Source organism: Oncorhynchus gorbuscha, unplaced genomic scaffold (assembly GCF_021184085.1).
Source record: "Oncorhynchus gorbuscha isolate QuinsamMale2020 ecotype Even-year unplaced genomic scaffold, OgorEven_v1.0 Un_scaffold_5924, whole genome shotgun sequence".
Taxonomy (NCBI): Eukaryota; Metazoa; Chordata; class Actinopteri; order Salmoniformes; family Salmonidae; genus Oncorhynchus; species Oncorhynchus gorbuscha.
Window position 1 is genome coordinate 4,618 of NW_025749630.1, and position 18,996 is coordinate 23,613.

Sequence of the window (18,996 nt, forward strand, 5' to 3'; positions counted from 1 at the left end):
TCTCTACCTACACCATAACTATATAACCACATCTCTACCTACACCATAACTATATAACCACGTCTCCACCTACACCTTAACTATATAACTATATAACCACCTACACCTTAACTATATAACTATATAACCACATCTCTACCTACACCATAACTATATAACCACATCTCTACCTACACCATAACTATATAACCACATCTCTACCTACACCTTAACTATATAACTATTTAACCTAGACACATTCAAGGGCTCTTTTTCTCAAGGGTTTTCACTATTTTTCTGGCATCCTCTCTCCTCGTCTCTTTGTCAAAATGTATTGGAGAAGAAGATCCTAGGTCCCTCCTCCGTGACCTAGTCCTCCAATGGAATTTAAGTAGGAGACAAGTAGAGGGGTTCCTTTATCAGGACCATGTTGTCCGTCCGGTCTCTTGTTTTTGTTTTCTCCAGAGTGTGGAGGTAAAATGCATTTGAGAGAAGGGGAGTTTGAGAAGGCTCACAGACTTCTTCGAGGCGTTTAAGAACTACGATGAATCGGGGAGTCCTCGACGGACCACCTGTCTGAAATACCTGGTGTTGGCCAACATGCTGATGAAGTCTGGAATCAACCCCTTTGACTCACAGGAGGTATGAAAGGTCTCATTAGTGATCAGAGATTAATCTCTTAGGGATGGTTCCCAGACTCCGATTGAATTATTATTTATTTATTTTTAAATAAAAATCAATAAAAAAAAAAAACAAGTCCTGGAATAACTTTTTCAATGAAGGTGGGAAATGTGGTTTTATTGATTAATCTCTATAGTACAGACTTTTTAGAATTTGCTTTTGTAAAGATGTCCTAAACATATTGTATAAAGGAGCCTATCGCAGGTTCCTATTTTAGTGAACATTGGTACAGTTGGTACAGTTTGCGCTGTGTTGGAGGATCTTTACTCACGTTGACATTTGATTCCTCTTAGGCTAAACCTTATAAAAATGATCCAGACATTCTTGCAATGACTAACTTGGTCAGGTAATACTGCATCTCATTCACTATTACGATCTTAACTTTTCTTGGAAGTGTTTTGTGTGTTTTTGGTTGTTGCTTTGGCTGTTTGTCTACACATGGTCTGCTACACAAACGGGTTGATTATTGAAATGCTAATACTAATGTTTAAACTCCTCCCCCCCTCCAGTTCCTACCAGAACAATGACATCACAGAGTTTGAGAAGATCCTGAAGACCAATCACAGTAACATAATGGATGATCCATTCATAAGAGAACACATAGAAGGTATGGTCTAGACGTCCCTCTCACACTGATGTATATTCCTTAATGTTTACTTCATTAGTAAGTTAGTATACCTGGTAATGTTTACTTCATTAGTAAGTTAGTATACCTGGTAATGTTTACTTCATTAGTAAGTTAGTATACCTGGTAATGTTTACTTCATTAGTAAGTTAGTATACCTGGTAATGTTTACTTCATTAGTAAGTTAGTAAACCTCGTTTTAACAAGTTATACATCGGTATACCTGGTAATGTTTGCTTCATTAGTAAGTTAGTAAACCTCGTTTTAACAAGTTATACATAGTATACCTGGTAATGTTTACTTCATTAGTAAGTTAGTATACCTGGTAATCGGTTGGTAATGTTTCATTAGTAAGTTAGTATACCTGGTAATGTTTACTTCATTAGTAAGTTAGTAAACCTCGTTTTAACAAGTTATACATCGGTATACCTGGTAATGTTTACTTCATTAGTAAGTTAGTATACCTGGTAATGTTTACTTCATTAGTAAGTTAGTATACCTGGTAATGTTTACTTCATTAGTAAGTTAGTATACCTGGTAATGTTTACTTCATTAGTAAGTTAGTATACCTGGTAATGTTTACTTCATTAGTAAGTTAGTATACCTGGTAATGTTTACTTCATTAGTAAGTTAGTATACCTGGTAATGTTTACTTCATTAGTAAGTTAGTAAACCTCGTTTTAACAAGTTATACATCGGTATACCTGGTAATGTTTACTTCATTAGCAAGTTAGTATACCTGGTAATGTTTGCTTCATTAGTAAGTTAGTAAACCTCGTTTTAACAAGTTATACATCGGTATACCTGGTAATGTTTACTTCATTAGTAAGTTAGTATACCTGTTTACTTATTAGTAAGTTAGTATACCTGGTAATGTTTACTTCATTAGTAAGTTAGTATACCTGGTAATGTTTACTTCATTAGTAAGTTAGTAAACCTCGTTTTAACAAGTTATACATCGGTATACCTGGTAATGTTTACTTCATTAGTAAGTTAGTATACCTGGTAATGTTTACTTCATTAGTAAGTTAGTATACCTGGTAATGTTTACTTCATTAGTAAGTTAGTAAACCTCGTTTTAACAAGTTATACATCGGTATACCTGGTAATGTTTACTTCATTAGTAAGTTAGTATACCTGGTAATGTTTACTTCATTAGTAAGTTAGTAAACCTCATTTTAACAAGTTATACATCGGTATACCTGGTAATGTTTACTTCATTAGTAAGTTAGTATACCTGGTAATGTTTACTTCATTAGTAAAGTTTAGTATACCTGGTAATGTTTACTTCATTAGTAAGTTAGTAAACCTCATTTTAACAAGTTATACATCGGTATACCTGGTAATGTTTACTTCATTAGTAAGTTAGTAAACCTCGTTTTAACAAGTTATACATGTATATTCCTGGTAATGTTTACTTCATTAGTAAGTTAGTATACCTGGTAATGTTTACTTCATTAGTAAGTTAGTAAACCTCGTTTTAACAAGTTATACATCGGTATACCTGGTAATGTTTACTTCATTAGTAAGTTAGTATACCTGGTAATGTTTACTTCATTAGTAAAGTTAGTTACCTGGTAAACCTCATTTTAACCTGGTAATGTTTATATTAGTAAGTTAGTATACCTGGTAATGTTTACTTCATTAGTAAGTTAGTAAACCTCGTTTTAACAAGTTATACATCGGTATACCTGGTAATGTTTACTTCATTAGTAAGTTAGTAAACCTGGTAATGTTTTTAACAAGTTATACATCGGTATACCTGGTAATGTTTACATTAAGTTAGTATACCTGGTAATGTTTACTTCATTAGTAAGTTAGTAAACCTCATTTTAACAAGTTATAAATCGGTATACCTGGTAATGTTTACTTCATTAGTAAGTTAGTATACCTGGTAATGTTTACTTCATTAGTAAGTTAGTAAACCTCATTTTAACAAGTTATAAATCGGTATACCTGGTAATGTTTACTTCATTAGTAAGTTAGTAAACCTCGTTTTAACAAGTTATAAATCGGTATACCTGGTAATGTTTACTTCATTAGTAAGTTAGTAAACCTCATTTTAACAAGTTATACATCGGTATACCTGGTAATGTTTACTTCATTAGTAAGTTGGTATACCTGGTAATGTTTACTTCATTAGTAAGTTAGTATACCTGGTAATGTTTACTTCATTAGTAAGTTAGTAAACCTCGTTTTAACAAGTTATACATCGGTATACCTGGTAATGTTTACTTCATTAGTAAGTTAGTATACCTGGTAATGTTTACTTCATTAGTAAGTTAGTAAACCTCATTTTAACAAGTTATACATCGGTATACCTGGTAATGTTTACTTTATTAGTAAGTTAGTAAACCTCGTTTTAACAAGTTATACACGGTATACCTGGTAATGTTTACTTCATTAGCAAGTTAGTATACCTGGTAATGTTTACTTCATTAGTAAGTTAGTAAACCTCGTTTTAACAAGTTATAAATCGGTATACCTGGTGGCAGGTGTTTATATGAAAGTTCCTTCTATTTAATAATGTATTTTTCTTGATTTTTTTTTTTTTTGTCTTTCAGAGTTATTACGAAATATAAGGACGCAAGTGCTTATCAAATTAATCAAGCCTACACGAGAATACACATACCTTTTATTTCCAAGGTAAGATCTCTAGCATTTTAATTTTATTTTGAATTTTAAAAATTTAAAAAAATCTCTACATTTTTAAGTTTTTATATTTTTTAAACTTTTTCTTTTTGTCTCCTTCAGGAGTTAAACATCTATGTCTGTGACGTGGAAAGCCTCCTAGTTCAATGCATTCTAGACGGGTAAATTGCATGTTGGTGATATCATGATTATTGTAGAAATTTTAAATGCACCATAAGTTTTTTTAAATATATTTTTTTAATGAATTGACCATAATTTGACCTTCTATTTCTTCCGATACCTGTCAGCACGATCAACGGCCGCATCGACCAGGTCAACCAACTGTTGGAGTTGGATCACCAGAAGAGGAACGGAGCCCGATACATGGCTTTAGATAAATGGACGAATCAGCTCAATACTCTCAACCAGGCCATCGTCAGCAAACTGGCCTAATCAGTAGTGTAACTGAAAAAGCTACTAATTCGATGTTGAGGAGCAGAGGAGGAGGAGGAGGAGGGCGGGGGTGTATATCAACATGAGTAGTGAGTTAACCCAATTCGCCTCATTTACAGTAGCAGTAAGCTTCCTTTTCAAGATGACAGTAATAGACTGATGATCTCCACAGCTTCCAATATCTAACTTACAGTCACTGCCTGTGATGTAACAGATTATTTAAAGGTAGAAGTCAGAGGTGCCAGTTGCCCAGCTTGTGTTTCTTGGCCTGGGTCCACTCTACTGGTCACAGATTCATAGTCCTGAACTAAGGAGCAAGCTCAATGAGAGTTTTTTTTAATATTTTTTTTTCGGAGTCAAACTCCTCTTAATCTTTGGGAAAGCGGTCCCTAGTGTCCCAAAACCAACAGAGAGAAGACTGTAAAAATCCATTTCCTATCGTGAAACATGTCCGCTCTACCACAGTATTGCCCCCTTCTAATGAAATGTGAATACGAAAATGTTTTGAAGCATTAATGATGGTGAGCAGTGAGAAGGTTTCATGTCAAAATCAATGGCTTTTTCTGCAAGATGTCCAGGGGCTGTACAGTTTTCATGCAGCTCAGATGTCCAGTGATCGCTGTACAGTCTTTCATAAAAGGGAGCTCCAGATGTCCAGTGATCGCTGTACAGTCTTTCATAAAAGGGAGCTCCAGATGTCCAGTGATTAGTGTACAGTCTTTCATAAAAGGGAGCTCCAGATTTCATGTGGTACATTGTAGTGACACTGTTAAAAACACATTTTATCTTTTGTTTTGTTACTGAAATAAAAAAGGAAATTTTTGCTTCACTCTAACTTTTAGTTATTTTTAGTTATTTATTTTATAAATCATGTGGAGCCATCCGGTGACTGATCTGTCAGCAACAACCAGGAGTGTAATCCTAATTTTGCCAAAAATGTCCCAAGCCCATCTGCCCGGCGAAGGGAAAGTATTCAGACCCCTTCACCTTCTTCATTACATTTACATTTACATCATTTAGCAGACGCTCTTATCCAAAGCGACTTACAAATTGGTGCATTCACCTTGTGACATCCAGTGGAACAGCCGCTTTACAATAGTGCATCTAAATCTTTTAAGGGGGGGGGGGGTGACAGTTTGTTACCTTACAGCCTTATTCTAAAATTGATTAAATATTTTTTTTAACTCATCAATCTACACACACAACCCCATAATGACAGATTTGTATAATTATTTTTTTGAATTATAAAAAAAAAAATATTAACTGCAATATCACATTTACATATGTATTCAGACCCTTTACTCAGTACTTTGTTGAAGCACCTTTGTCAGCGATTACAGCCTCGAGTCTTCTTTTGTTATGACGCTACAAGCTTGGGACACCTTTAGTCCAGGTGCGACACAACTAGGGCCTGTAGGACCTGCCTTGTTGATAGTGTTGTTAAGAAGGTAGAAACTAGGGTCTGTAGGACCTGCCTTGTTGATAGTGTTGTTAAGAAGGTAGAAACTAGGGCCTGTAGGACCTGCCTTGTTGATAGTGTTGTTAAGAAGGTAGAAACGAGGGCCTGTAGGACCTGCCTTGTTGATAGTGTTGTTAAGGTAGAAACTAGGGCCTGTAGGACCTGCCTTGTTGATAGTGTTGTTAAGAAGGTAGAAACGAGGGCCTGTAGGACCTGCCTTGTTGATAGTGTTGTTAAGAAGGTAGAAACTAGGGCCTGTAGGACCTGCCTTGTTGATAGTGTTGTTAAGAAGGCAGAGCATCACTTTATTATGGACAGACTTCTCCCCATCTTAGCTTCTGTCGTATCAATGTTTTGACCATGACAGTTTACAATCCAGGGTTAAACCAAGCAGGTTTAGTCGCCTCAACTTGCTCAATTTCCACATTATTCATTATGAGGTTTAGTTGAGGTTTAAGGTTTAGTGAATGATTTGTCCCAAATACAATGCTTTTATTTTTGTAAATATTTAGGACTGACTTATTCCTTGCCAACCATTCTGAAAGTAACTGCAGCTGTTTGATAACCGATGCTGTCATGTCATTACTGTAGCAGCTGACGTGTATAGTATTGTATCTGGTCAAACACAATGTTTTGCAGAAGTTTGCTAAGGGTTGGTAACAGGCTGATTGGTCAGCAATTTGAGCCAGTTAAGGGGGCTTTACTATTCTTCAGTAGGGGAATGACTTTATCTTCCCTCCAGGCCTGAGGAACCCTTTCCTGTAGGCTTAAATTGAAGATGTGGCAATATCATCCGCTATTATCCTCAGTCATTTTCCATCCAGGTTGTCAAACCCTCGGTGGCTTGTCATTGTTTTTCACCTCTTCCACACTCACTTTACGGAATTCAAAATGTCAATTTTTGTCTTTCATAATTTGGTCAGATATACTTGGATGTGTAGTGTCAGCCTTTGTTGTTTACATGTTATGCCTAAATTTGCTAATCTTGCCAATAAAAAAATAATTACAGAAGTTGGGCTTTGTGATGAATGAGCCATCTGATTCAATGAATGATGGAGTTTGCCTTTCTTCCCAAAATAGAATTTAAGGTGCTCTAAAAATGTTCACGATCATTCTTTATTTCATAGATTTTTGTTTCATAATATAGTTTATTTTTTATTTAGTTTTGTCACTTGATTTCTCAATTTGCAGTACATTTGCCACCTGTTGGGCTGCCAGATTTATATGCCATACCTTTTGCCTCAGACTTCTTGTTGTAGGCCCAGCCTGACCTATATTAGGCCCAGCGTGACCTCTTCTACACTATATTAGGCCCAGCCTGACCTCTTATACACTATATTAGGCCCAGCCTGACCTCTTATACACTATATTAGGCCCAGCCTGACCTCTTATACACTATATTAGGCCCAGCCTGACCTCTTATACACTATATTAGGCCCAGGCCCAGCCCAGCCTGACCTCTTATACACTATATTAGGCCCAGCCTGACCTCTTATACACTCTGACCTCTTATACACTATATTAGGCCCAGCCTGACCTCTTATACACTATATTAGGCCCAGCCTGACCTCTTATACACTATATTCTGACCTCTTATACACTATATTAGGCCCAGCCTGACTCTCTTATACACTATATTAGGCCCAGCCTGACCTCTTATACACTATATTAGGCCCAGCCTGACCTCTTATACACTATATTAGGCCCAGCCTGACCTCTTATACACTATATTAGGCCCAGCCTGACCTCTTATACACTATATTAGCCCAGCCTGACCTCTTATACACTATATTAGGCCCAGCCTGACCTCTATACACTATATTAGGCCCAGCCTGCCTATATTAGGCCCAGCCTGACCTCTTATACACTATATTAGGCCCAGCCTGACCTCATACACTATATTAGGCCCAGCCTGACCTTATACACTATATTAGGCCCAGCCTGACCTCTTATACACTATATTAGGCCCAGCCTGACCTCTTATACACTATATTAGGCCCAGCCTGACCTTATACACTATATTAGGCCCAGCCTGACCTCACTATAGGGCCCAGCCTGACCTCTTATACACTATATTAGGCCCAGCCTGACTCTTATACCTTATACACTATATCTGACCTCTTAGGCCCAGCCTGACCTCTTATACACTATATTAGGCCCAGCCTTTGACCTCTTATACACTATTTGCCTGACCTTTTCCTAGCTTACACTATATTTGACCTCTTACACACTGATTAGGCCCAGCCTTTGGATATTTGGTTTAGGCCCACTGCTTTAAAATAAATATAGTATAAAGACCTCTTACACACATCCTGATGGATTTGGATACTGTACTGTTTGTTTTCCTAGCTTTGGATTTGGATACTGCTTAAAATAAATATAGTAAAGATTTGATGTTGATGATTTCATCCCTGTACTGTTTGTAAATACCCTCCCAGGTAAGTTGACTGAGAACACGTTCTCATTTACGCAACAACCTGGGGAATAGTTACAGGGGAGAGGAGGGGGATGAATGAGCCAATTGTAAACTGGGGATGATTAGGTGACCATTGTAACTGACAGTTAGACTTACAGGATATCTCGTTGTCTTTTGTTTGAATTGTTTATGTGTCCGCTGTGCGGGGAAATGATAATACAAGCGGAACTACGTAGCTAATACTGTTGTAACGGGATCGTTATTGTAGCAACACACCTTTGGAGGAAGGCAATCCTGCGCTGCGTTAGCTAAGTTTTCATGTCATCGGGAGTAGTTCATAAACGTTGAAGAGTATGTTAGGATGAAGTGTGAATTCATGCCAGGAATAATAAGTGTGAAGTTTGATTTCCTCCCTTCTGTAATAAGCAGCCAATGAGGTATTTGTTCCTTTATTCATGTGTTAATCTGAACCTGTTATAACGCCGGTTAAACTGTTATGTATGTAAGCACTTCAGAGTTATACCAAGCTAATAAGTCACTCGTAAGATAAGGTTGTAAGAGTGTGCTTAACTGTATTTTTCATTTACTTTATAGTTCTCACGGAAGGTGATAATTCTGACTAAAATTACAGAATAAAGCCGCCAGTTAAAATCAAGGAATGGTTGTGCTCGTGGTTACTGAAGGGAGCTACAACCATGATAGTGTCTCCTACTGGCCCTCCAACACCACCTGGTCTCCCATCCAGGGACTGACCAGGGCCAACCCTGCTTAGCTTCAGAAGCAAGTCAGGGTGGTACAATGCCAGTATCCAGGTGTATAATGCCAGTAGCCAGGTATATAATGCCAGTAGCCAGGTATATAATGCCAGTAGCCAGGTATATAATGCCAGTAGCCAGGTATATAATGCCAGTATCCAGGTATATAATGGCAGTAGCCAGGTATATAATGCCAGTATCCAGGTATATAATGCCAGTAGCCAGGTATATAATGCCAGTAGCCAGGTATATAATGCCAGTAGCCAGGTATATAATGCCCAGTAGCCAGGTATATAATGCCAGTAGCCAGGTATATAATGCCAGTAGCCAGGTATATAATGCCAGTAGCCAGGTATATAATGCCAGTAGCCAGGTATATAATGACAGTATCCAGGTATATAATGCCAGTAGCCAGGTATATAATGCCAGTAGCCAGGTATATAATGCCAGTAGCCAGGTATATAATGCCAGTATCCAGGTATATAATGCCAGTAGCCAGGTATATAATGCCAGTAGCCAGGTATATAATGCCAGTATCCAGGTATATAATGCCAGTAGCCAGGTATATAATAGCCAGGTATATAATGCCAGTAGCCAGGTATATAATGCCAGTAGCCAGGTATATAATGCCAGGTATATAATGCCAGTATCCAGGTATATAATGCCAGTAGCCAGGTATATAATGCCAGTATCCAGGTATATAATGCCAGTAGCCAGGTATATAATGCCAGTATCCAGGTATATAATGCCAGTAGCCAGGTATATAATGCCAGTAGCCAGGTATATAATGCCAGTATCCAGGTAGCCAGGTATATAATGCCAGTAGCCAGGTATATATAATGCCAGTAGCCAGGTATATAATGCCAGTAGCCAGGTATATAATGCCAGTAGCCAGGTATATAATGCCAGTAGCCAGGTATATAATGCCAGTAGCCAGGTATATAATGCCAGTATCCAGGTATATAATGCCAGTAGCCAGGTATATAATGCCAGTATCCAGGTATATAATGCCAGTAGCCAGGTATATAATGCCAGTAGCCAGGTATATAATGCCAGTAATAGGTATATAATGCCAGTATCCAGGTATATAATGCCAGTAGCCAGGTATATAATGCCAGTATCCAGGTATATAATGCCAGTAGCCAGGCCAGTAGCCAGGTATATAATGCCAGCCAGGTATATAATGCCAGTATCCAGGTATATAATGCCAGTAGCCAGGTATATAATGCCAGTAGCCAGGTATATAATGCCAGTATCCAGGTATATAATGCCAGTAGCCAGGTATATAATGCCAGTAGCCAGGTATATAATGCCAGTAGCCAGGTATATAATGCCAGTAGCCAGGTATATAATGCCAGTAGCCAGGTATATAATGCCAGTAGCCAGGTATATAATGCCAGTAGCCAGGTATATAATGCCAGTATCCAGGTATATAATGCCAGTAGCCAGGTATATAATGCCAGTAGCCAGGTATATAATGCCAGTATCCAGGTATATAATGCCAGTAGCCAGTATATAATGCCAGTAGCCAGGTATATAATGCCAGTATCCAGGTATATAATGCCAGTAGCCAGGTATATAATGCCAGTAGCCAGGTATATAATGCCAGTAGCCAGGTATATAATGCCAGTATCCAGGTATATAATGCCAGTAGCCAGGTATATAATGCCAGTATCCAGGTATATAATGCCAGTAGCCAGGTATATAATGCCAGTAGCCAGGTATATAATGCCAGTATCCAGGTATATAATGCCAGTAGCCAGGTATATAATGCCAGTAGCCAGGTATATAATGCCAGTAGCCAGGTATATAATGCCAGTAGCCTGCTGAATCTTTTGATTCGGACCTGAAATGATCTGCTGCTTTTTGTTTGTTTGTATCTTTCAGTGAATCAGGTCTTTAAAATAATTTTACAGAAGTTCCGGGTTAGCCCTCCTGATGTCGTTTTGCCCCACATTGACTACGACAGCCAGCTCCCAGAATCTGTCATAGAACGGTCGGAAGCAGCCTTGTGATGTCCTGTACTGTGTCTGGGAAGCACAGGGTTTTTGCTTCTCGGATCCCGAGATGTTTCTCACAATAGAGCTGCCTATGATGACAGCTGGTGAAACAGCCAGGAGGTCCGGGCGTTCTTTCGCCTCGAGGACCGAATGGTGGTATGGTCCGATGGACTCCGGAGCTGGCTGTAGTATCCATCGTAGATGATGAATGGGCCGGTCTCAGGCAGCCTCACAGTCTAATGAGGGTAGGATCTCTTAGGATCTGAACCCGAGGTACAAGCCACTGGAGAAGGAGACAGAACAGAGGACGAAGGCGCAGATACTTGGGAGGTACTGTCAACTGAGGCAGAAATTCATTTTTTTGTCCTGAAAATAACTTTATTTTCATTAGAAAACAAACATTGGATGTTCTAAGTCTACAAACCACATCAGGAGACCACTTTTGGAGGGATATTTCGACAACATGTAGATTTGTTTCGTGTGTAGTTGCCCTTTGTTCAACTGGTCAGGCCCAGGACTGTTGATTGGTTAAAAGTTTGTAGTAACACATGAGATGATTCAGCCAATGACTCCACTGGGATTGAGGCAAAGAATCACGAGTGCCATTCCTGCCAGAAAGCATAGGCTACTTTGTAGCTAGTTAACATCTAATGGAGAAGGTTTTCATATTCCTGTTCCTGTTCCTTTTCCCGTTCCTGTTCCTTTTCATATTCCTGTTCCTGTTCCTGTTCCTTTTCCTGTTCCTGTTCCTTTTCATATTCCTGTTCCTTTTCATATTCCTGTTCCTGTTCCTTTTCCTGTTCCTTTTCCTGTTCCTGTTCCTTTTCATATTCCTGTTCCTGTTCCTGTTCCTTTTCCTGTTCCTGTTCCTTTTCATTCCTTTTTCATTTCCTGTTCCTTTTCCGTCTTTTCCTGTTCCTGTTCCTTTTCATATTCCTTTCCTGTTCCCATTCCTTTTCCTGTTCCGTTTCCTGTTCCTGTTCCTGTTCATTTTCCTGTTCCTTTTCCTGTTCCTGTTTCCTGTTCCTTTCCTGTTCCCTTTCCTGTTCCTTAATTGTTTGAAACCTGGATATTTAGCTTCATATTACGAGGCATGTCTAACTTTGCTTATAGAAACTTGGAGGAATTATTTACAAAGACCTCCTCGTAGGCTTGGAGGGAATTATTTTATAAACACCTCCTCAGAGGCATGGAGGGGAATTATTTTACAAATACCTCCTCGTAGGCATGGAGGGACGACATTTGCTTTTGAAATTATTGACGTGTGCACATCACTGCGCTTAAAATGTGAATAAATAATAGTTTATCAACATTTTCAATTTAAGATTCTGATCTGTTCCATCAAATGTGACACTGGATACACAGTATAGGCTAACTACACTACTTTGATAGGCATAGTGGGGATTAAGAAGTGAATATATGCAATGCCCACAAAAACATTTGTTGATACCTGCCTTACACGAGGAAAGAAGCAACTAGTCGTGGGGGTTGGAGTTGGAGAATAAACATCTTTTTTTTTAAATTGCAAATTGAAGAATACACGTTGAGAAGGTAATTGGAAGTCTCATGCTGAAATACTCCATACTGGACATTGTTATTGTCTATTGATTTTCTCATTGCTCCTGATTGCCTGAGTGACAGACAAAAGAGTTGCCTTCGTCAATCTGAATGACTGTTGTGCCATTTGAGTAGAGAGCACCTTCACCTGAATGACGGAGTAGCTATGACAGCTGTTTAAACAGAAACACAGTTTCACAGTTTTAATGTAATCTATTGTAAACACACTATACTTTTATAATAGACTATATGTAACGGATGTGAAACGGTTAGCTTAGTTAGCGCTGGTGCGCGCTAAATAGCGTTTCAATCGGTGACGTCACTTGCTCTGAGACCTTGAAGTAGTGGTTCCCTTGCTCTGCAAGAGCTGCTGCTTTTGTGGAGCGATGGGTAACGATGCTTCGAGTGGTGACTGTTGTTGATGTGTGCAGAGGATCCATGGTTCGCGCCTCCGGGTATGGGCGGGATGCCCAAAGTTATACTGTTACACATACTGTCATATGGGTGAAATGAAATTTATTTGTGTGCAATTGCCATCTCTGCTTTGCTTTCCACCATGACTAAATAAAAATGTACTTCTTATAGACATAACTCTTTCTTTCTTTTACAGTTAAAAGAAACATCAAAATCAAAATAGAGTGTTATTGTCACATACTGTACACATGGTTAGCAGATGTTAATGTGAGTGTTGCGAAATGCTTGTGTTCACTCCTAGCAATATCTAACAAGTAATATTTAACAATTTAACAAAGACAATTGAATTGTTGTGGTAGTCTGAAGGCAAAGACAATCACAGTGGACCTCCCATTAACTGTTGTGGTAGTCTGAAGGCAAATCATCTTCATTATCACAGTGGCACCTCCCATGAATGGTTTAACTGTTGTGGTAGTCTGAAGGCAAATCAACTTCATTATCACAGTGGCTCTCCCATTAACTGGTTGTGGTAGTCTTGAAGGAAAATCAACTTCATTATCACAGTGGCACCTCCCATTAAAGTCTGAAGGCAAATCAACTTCTATTATCACAGTGGCAGCATTAACTGTTGTGGTAGTCTGGAAGGCAAATCAACTTCATTATCACAGTGGCACCTCCCATTAACTGTTGTGGTAGTCTGAAGGCAAATCAACTTCATTATCACAGTGGCACCTCCCATTAACTGTTGTGGTAGTCTGAAGGCAAATCAACTTCATTATCACAGGCACCTCCCTCCCAGTGTCACTCAGACCTTCTGACAAAAGGTTTCCCAGTTAACTCTGGGAGGATTTCCAGCCTTAAAGAAGTGCTCAGCAATCAGCACATTCCTCTCAAAGAATTCAGCATCTCTCTCTGTTCTTTCAACATCAATAGTGCTGGTTGATGAATATAGATCTGCCTTCATCATTTCATTTCTAATGAGAACAGGTCATCATGTTTGATACTGAATCCGAGCTAACATTTCCAGGCAGTGGCTGCAGAGTTGAATTTGTTTTGGCTTATCCGGGAGGCTGATTGTTTTGACATTGCTCTGGGATGGCTTTGAGTGGTCCGTTTTGCTATGAACAAATCCTAAGTGAGACGCCGCAATCCTCCCAGCTCAGTCGTAGAACCACAATTTGCTTGAGGACTATTTCTCTTGCTGCTCTTCAACATTCTTGGCCTGTTCTTTTTTATATCACTGATATTTTAATGGTGTCACAGTGGGCTTTTAACTCCTAACACGGAATCTAAAAACTGCTGGCGCTGCGCGCGTGCAACCACACCGGGCGCCCTGTTGAAGACGAGAGTCACCCAGGAAGTAGCGCTTCCTGCTGGCCTTCTGTGAAGATGGCACAATCTGTTTTAAACCTCTGGGACAGAAAATGAATGGTATTTTGATTGGTGATATTCATACAACATAGCTAAAACGGAACGATCCTAAAACGCTTAACTTGTATCCATTTATTATCTATTGTAACATCGTCGCTCAGAGTTGCACTGATGATGGTTTAACCCTCCTGCTGTGTTGCGGTTGAATTGGGCCGATTTACAAGTTTTCTCTAAAAACATGTAGTTAATTTAATCTGATTGTCGTAAGGTTGCGTGACTTTAGATCCACACAGGGCATCTGAACACACAACATACATTTGATGATTTTCATTACATTTTGGGTGTTTTATTCAACTTTGTTCACCTGTGATGTTCCCTTGACCAGTGATTAGAAATGAATGGGTGAGACTGCAATTAGTGTCTACAATTGATCAGATGGACACACTTCCTCTCCCAGACCCCCACATTCATGTTTACATTGACATTTAAGTCATTTAGCAGACGCTCTTATCCAGAGCGACTTACAAATGGGTGCATTCACCTTATGACATCCAGTGGAACAGTCACTTTACAATAGTGCATCTAAATCTTAAAGGGGGGTGAGAGGGATTAATATCCTATCCTAGGTATTCCTTAAAGAGGTGGGGTTTCAGGTGTCTCCGGAAGGTGGTGATTGACTCCGCTGTCCTGGCGTCGTGAGGGAGTTTGTTCCACCATTGGGGGCCAGGAGCAGCGAACAGTTTTGACTGGGCTGAGCGGGAGCTGTACTTCCTCAGTGGTAGGGAGGCGGAAAGAGGCCAGAGGTGGATGAACGAGTGCCCTTGTTTGGGTGTAGGGCCTGATCAGAGCCTGGAGGTACTGAGGTGCCGTCTCCCCTCACAGCTCCGTAGGCAAGCACTATGACAGTGTGTGCCTGGGAGTAAATCCTTATCTAATAACCTTTTCCAAAAAAATACATTTCAATAGAACTGAGCTTCCAGTATCACAAATGGAGAGGGGTCGCTCCTTTAAAACAGCTCCCCTCAAGTACAGAGCTTTTAAAATGTATTTAAACCGAGCACTTTTTCTATTTTTGTAAATAATAATAACATTTGACTGTTAAAAATGCCTTTAAATACTAGTGTGTGTGTGTGTGTGTGTGTGTGTGTGTGTGTGTGTGTGTGTGTGTATGTGTGTGTGTGTGTGTGTGTGTGTGTGTGTATGTGTGTGTGTGTGTGTGTGTGTATGTGTGTGTGTGTGTGTGTGTGTGTATGTGTGTGTGTGTGTGTGTGTGTGTGTGTGTGTACGTGTGTGTGTGTGTGTGTGTGTGTGTGTGTGTTGGTAGAAAAGTTGTATTGTATTACAGCTTAGATCAGCTCTAAGGCTCAGGGTAGGTATAACCAGAATACAAAAATAACCAAATGAAATCACTCTTTTTTTTATATTTTTTATCTTCTTTTTTTTTTTAATAAACAATTATTTTTTTTAACCTCTTTTTATACAAAATGACAAAGATGTACAAAAGTGAATTTAAAGCGAACCAAGGCCATATGCTAGCATTATATACAGCCACAATTTAAACGTTCTAGTGTTCTCCATTTGTAGTATTTCCTCTGAAACGTCAATATGCATAGCAGGAAAAGAAAGCCTCTTCATCAGCCTCATATTATAGTTAATCCAAGTTCACTGATATAACGGGTTCAAAATGCAGTGAAATTACATTTCTTTTGTTCCAATCCCCCCATAATATTTTTAATCACTAAAACGTAAAGATCTGATGTTTTCATTTGAGTTAAGATGCAGATAAGGCATCTGTAAGATGGGACTTTTAATGTGTTTGAACTTTAGTAGTAGCAGGCTTCCGGACCTGAGTCGAAGCACATGCATAGATCTCTAGACACCTGCAGGAGTTTGTCAAATCAAGTCAGTGACATTTTATTGATCTAAAACATTCAGTAGTTCTTCTAAACCAATCAAAAGGGGGCATCCCAATGCCAATACATTAACTTCAGTCTTCAGTATTACCTTCAAAACGGTGTTGTGTTTTAAACGATGCCTACAGTACCAAGGTTCCCTCATAACCCTTGAGTGAGGCTGCATTTCCAAAGTCCTCAGATATCCTTAAGAGCGAAACGCATGACCACAAACAACCTCACAAACAAAAAAAGCTTTTGCATATACCAACTTTTCTGTTTGTGAGTGCATACAGTAAAGTTGTAAAATTTCCGTTGCAATATTCAATTAATTAAAAAATTATCCTCATCTTCGATTTTTTTTTAATGTTCCTGTCTTGCAACCTGCTAAAAATGTTGAAAAAATCTTAATTAGATTATTATTCAGTCTGTGGCACTGGTCATGCATTCCAACAACAGTTCCATTTTTATTATATATTTTCGTTTTTAACAGTTTTAGATTTTTTGCAAGCCTTTAGTTAAAGCACCAAAAAAAAAGGTGGGTGGGAAAAGGAGAGCACAGCGCTGGGATAGGATGCTGTGTTGAGACTCCTCCCACTTCACTGGGACTCCTCCTACTTTTTCCAGGGGCGGGCACTATAAACAACTTTAATGTTCAATATTCAAGTTCAAGAACATAAGAATATATTCAAGAATAAAAGTTTGTACTTCATCAAGTCAAGCAGTGCTGCCTCCTGCTGCCTGGGAGGGAGACAACAGGGCAAAGGGGTCACAACAGCAGGAGAGTGGGGGTAACGTTTCAGTCTGTGGCTGCCCCCTGATCTAACACATTCAGTAACAGGCCAGCTGTCTCCCTCTATGTTCAGAAGTGATCGATGAGCACAGACACACAGTTGGCTCCCACCAGGTAGTTGGGGTCTCCTGGAAGAGACTTGTTCTGCCATGTCTTGGGGTCACCTGGAGGATTTAGAGAAACAAGAACAGTTATCGGTCGGTCGGGTTAGTCATTTGTCTTTCTTAGTGTGTGGTTCTCTAAATTGGTTTTGAAGGCCCAGTGTTATGTTAAGAGTGCCGTAACAGGCCGCAAATAACAGCATATGCCGATGATGATTGTGTGTAAAATCATCAGTCACAGTATGTTGTTTGTGAGAAATATATATTTAGATGCTGTACATAAAACCACATATAGCTTAATACTTCTACTGACTTAAAATATTTTTTTGTCATTTTTTTCTCAACTGTAGAACTGTGTACATATTCAGCTTCTGACCAAATTTAAAGCCTTAAAAATGGATTAGCAGTATATGTTTAGTGAAAAAAAAGATCTATCTCACTTTGTAGCTACTGTCAGAAATGACGAAGTAGGTGAATATTGACTGTTACAAAACCCCATGAAGAAAATGTGATGTTGTGACAAACACATGGAATGACTGGAGCGTTGGAACCAGGAGATGATTTAAAAGATTGATGATGATGATGATGATGAACCAGATCTCTCCTTGGCAGGGGTCAATTCCATCTCAATTTATACAAGTCAGGAAGTGATTTTATACATTTAAAAAAAGAAAAAAGAAGATGGAAACATTTTAAAATTCATTCTGTGTATTGAGAAATCAATTCATTTAAAAAATATATATATATATATTATTGACTTGGAATTTCCATTTACTTGACTGGAACTGACCCCAACGCTGCTCCTTAGTGACACCCTATCAAGTGCACCCTCTATCCAACTCTATGGTGACCCCTCCTCAATCACACAAGGCTCCGACCCATCCCCCAACCAATCACAACAAGCCACCACCTGAAGCCCTGACCCAACCAATCACACAAGCCACCACCTGAAGCCCTGACCCAACCAATCACAACAAGCCACCTGAAGCCCTGACCCAACCAATCACAACAAGCCACCTGAAGCCCTGACCCAACCAAACACACAAGCCACCTGAAGCTCTGACCCAACCAATCACAACAAGCCACCTGAAGCCCTGACCCAACCAATCACAACAAGCCACCTGAAGCCCTGACCCAACCAATCACAACAAGCCACCTGAAGCCCTGACCCAACCCCCCCAAAAGGACAGAGCTAGAGGACAGCGTACCCGAAGAGGAGTCGGAGGATTTTAGAGCAAAAGACCAACCATCTGGGGTCATAGACGCACAGTGAGGTAGACGCAGCTCCACCGGCTTCAGGAACTGAAGACCGTGAGGCCCACACATCACCAGAGGGCTGAGCAGGGTCTCTCCTGGATGGAATAGACAGAGACAAGACTGACATATTTATATTCTGCTCTATATTTATATTCTGCTCTATATTTATATTCTGCTCTATATTTATATTCTGCTCTATATTTATATTCTGCTCTATATTTATATTCTACTCTATATTTATATTCTACATATTTATATTCTGCTCTATATTTATATTCTACTCTATATTTATATTCTGCTCTATATTTATATTCTGCTCTATATTTATATTCTGCTCTATATTTATATTCTGCTCTATATTTATATTCTGCTCTATATTTATATTCTGCTCTTTATTTATATTCTGCTCTTTATTTATATTCTGCTCTTTATTTATATTCTGCTCTATATTTATATTCTGCTCTATATTTATATTCTGCTCTATATTTATATTCTGCTCTATATTTATATTCTGCCTCTATATTTATATTCTCTATATTTATATTCTCCTCTATATTTATATTCTCCTCTATATTTATATTCTCTATATTTATATTCTCTCTATATTTATAT

The 18,996-nt window shown here is 38.9% G+C and overlaps 1 pseudogene; it reads left to right on the plus strand.

Moving 5' to 3' along the window:
- Positions 1-260: 260 nt before the first annotated feature.
- Positions 261-4,948, plus strand: LOC124029261 (annotated as a pseudogene).
- The last annotated feature ends 14,048 nt before the right edge of the window (positions 4,949-18,996 follow it).